We start from the raw sequence: 3,194 nt of genomic DNA on the forward strand, positions 1-3,194 counted from the left end.
CAAATCACAACAACAGTCGCCTCAAGGTGCTTTATATTGTACAGTAGACCCTACAATAATACATACAGAGAAAACCCCAACAATCATATGAGCCCCTATGAGCAGCACTTTGGTGACAGTGGGAAGGAAAAACTCCCTTTTAACAGGAAGAAACCTCCAGCAGAACCAGGCTCAGGGAGGGGCGGGGCCATCTGCTGTGATTGGTTGGGGTGGGAGAAGGGAGACAGGATAAAGACATGCTGTGGAAGAGAGACAGAGGTTAATAACAAGTATGATTCAGTGCAGAGAGGTCTGTTAATACATAGTGAGTGAAGAAGAAACACCCAGTGCATCATGGGAATCCCCCGGCAGCCTACGTCTATTGCAGCATAACTAAGGGAGGATTCAGGGTCACCTGGTCCAGCCCTAACTATATGCTTTAGCAAAAAGGAAAGTTTGAAGCCTAATCTTGAAAGTAGAGATAGTGTCTGTCTCCTGAATCCAAACTGGAAGCTGGTTCCACAGAAGAGGGGCCTGAAAACTGAAGGCTCTGCCCCCCATTCTACTTGTGCAGTGATGCATTAACCTTTCTCACATGCACAGGTGGTGCATTCCTCACATGGACGATGTCTCAGGAATCGGTTCCTTGTGCCTATTGGTCGGTCAGAGTCTCTCCTTCCATGGCTCAGTGGGTTTGTGCCAAACCTTTGCATCAGGCGAGCAGGTCAATGGTCGCTCTCATTTGGATGGCCTCCTTTAGCCCCAAATAGGCAGGACGTCACAAAAAAGGTAAACTGACAGATACATGTTTCCTTGTTTCCCAGGAGGATATTACTGGATGCATAGTGGTCTCCATATTTGTTGAAATAGGGACAGTACTGTTGTCCTGCCAGCGGACCAGCAGCTTCTCTCCCTGTGTTCAGACTTTGTAAACTTTTCTTTGGTTTTGAAAGGAACATCAGAGAGATGGTTTGTCCTCATTGTCCCCAAAAATCTCTAATCCTCTCTTTGTCACATCATCCAGGGGTGCAAGCGAATCGAAGAGGTTGTCATGGTGAAATTTCCAACCTTGAGGCTCCTCACCAGGAACGACCTCCAGCTTCTGTCCTGACCCAGTGTCTGAGAGGAGGGTGTGGCTCCATGTGATGCCTGAAACCAGTGGATGAGGCTCCACATCATTCACTGATCTTCTTAAAGTTGTATTTATGTTCTGTGTTACAGTAATGACAGTAATGAGACATGCAGACTAATCATCGTAAACTAACCATCGTAGTCTAAGGAGCTTGGAGAGAAAAGCGTCTGGACTTCTTTAAGTTGCTTGAAGACGTTTCACCTCTCATCCGAGAAGCTTCTTCAGTTCTAGAGTCAAATGGTGGAGAGTCCCAGATTTAAGCCCCGTGGGAGTGGGAGTGTGTCCCCCCCTCCCCGAGAGGGACAAAGGAACACCTAATGATCCTCTACCTAACCCCAGCCAAGGTTTTGGGTGAGCTCACCCTCTTCGTGGACTCTCAGTGAGCAACCTCAGCTCAGACATCAGAGACAGAAGCGTTTCCTGCCTCCGGCCACCAGAGGGCGCTGCTGTCTAAGCAGAAGCGCTCATAAAGCCCGGACGCTGAGCTTTAATCTAACGATGGAATGGAAAAAAAACTCACGTTTGAAACAAAGGCAGGAGAACATGTTCACAAACACATAATAAACTTTTGTCAAATCCAAGTTTTATGTTTCCAGATGTTTAATAACATCATCAGTTTTATTTCAGACCTTGTGATTTATCACATTTACACAGACAGAATTCACAATCAGCAAGCAGCCTGGTTAGTTTTAACACGACACAGAGTTTATGATCGTTCAGAGACTTTACAGTTAAAAACCTGCTTAGTGTCAGCGGCGGGTAACATAAAGACCACAGCATCATTTATCTGCTGATCCATCCCTCAGAAAACGCATAAATTAATAACCAGACTGCCTCCATGGAAAGCAGCAAACACAGAGAATAATCTGGTAGCTGCTGATGAATCTTCTTTTATTCTGACATCACTGATTAGCAGAGGAAAAGTCTGAGCCCTGCTCCCCGTCCTGTTCTCCGTTTCCCTGTCTGACTTCTCAGTTCACTTCCTGTTTTATTTGTTTCCCTGTCTGACTTCTCAGTTCACTTCCTGTTTTATTTTGAAGGTTTTTGTGTTGTCTTTCCCTTTTTTGTTCTTTTTCCTGCTCTTATCTTATAATCAGAGAGATTTATCTGTGCTTTGTTTTCCGAATCAGGTGCGTCAAACCGATTCATCCGACATGAATCATCAACGTTTTTTTACTGTTGAGTAGAAAAAAATGTCCACACACTAAAAAAACTGCTGATATGATAAAGCTGTGTAGCGCCTCTACTCAGGACCAGTACACTCTCACTTCAAATAGAGACCCTAGACATCTTACTAGGTTCAGGAGGAGGTTTTGTTTTGGGGACTCACAAAAGGAGTTGGCTTGGAAGTGAATAACTGGGACCTTTATTGCCTCAGTACCATTTATATACATATACAACACAATAACCCAAATTGCACACTAATAGTGCATTTTAAAGGTGAATACATGTAAAACAAAACAAAATAAAGACATTTAAATGGAAGATTTATACTGAACAGTATCAGAGCTCTTGGGAATGAATGAAACAGATTAAAGTGTTCCTGTTGTGAAGTTTGAATTGTCCTTTAAAGTCGTTGAAAACCCAAACAGGTGTACTGTAGGGGAATTGTCAGTGTGCAAACCCTATTATCCGGGTAGGAAAAGTAGTGCATAGGGCTTATCTGTAATCCAGGGTTGCTTGAATCAGTTTCTCAGGCAAATCCCACAATCCGATCGCATGGCTGGCCACACCATTTCACGATCATCCAGGATCTCATTTGGGCTGTTCTCGCCGTCAGTGGTTCTCCAGAATCCTTCTAGTAGTTCAAAAAAACCAATCGGGATTTTCAGACACAAATAACTTGACAGACGTTATTCCCTTTGTGGTCAGAGTTCGGGGCCTAATAAAAGAGTACCTTATTAGCATTTATACGTAAAACAATCTGGTCTCATTAACCGGGTTGCAGTATTGCATACCAAGATACTTTTTCCATGCGCTCCGACACGTACTTGACCGCCATCAGAGGGAAGATCTCACAGGAAGAGAGAGGTAATACTTCCTGCGCACTAGACGCAAGGTCGTCAGAACACAAGACTGCATC

The 3,194-nt window shown here is 44.1% G+C and overlaps 1 long non-coding RNA gene across 1 annotated transcript in view; it reads right to left on the reverse strand.

Annotated features, from left to right (window-relative positions):
* Nucleotides 1–2,461: 2,461 nt before the first annotated feature.
* Nucleotides 2,462–3,194, reverse strand: part of LOC309697871 — an 801-nt gene continuing 68 nt past the window's right edge. Inside the window, exons 1-2 of the long non-coding RNA XR_014273940.1 lie at nt 3,070–3,194; nt 2,462–2,993 (exon numbers count right to left, since the gene is read on the reverse strand). The exon at nt 3,070–3,194 is cut by the window's right edge and continues 68 nt beyond it. This is a non-coding gene — a long non-coding RNA (uncharacterized lncRNA). The remainder of the gene's footprint in view (nt 2,994–3,069) is intronic.

The sequence above is a fragment of the Aulonocara stuartgranti genome (assembly GCF_965226115.1).
Source record: "Aulonocara stuartgranti genome assembly, chromosome: 20".
NCBI classification, from domain to species: domain Eukaryota; kingdom Metazoa; phylum Chordata; class Actinopteri; order Cichliformes; family Cichlidae; genus Aulonocara; species Aulonocara stuartgranti.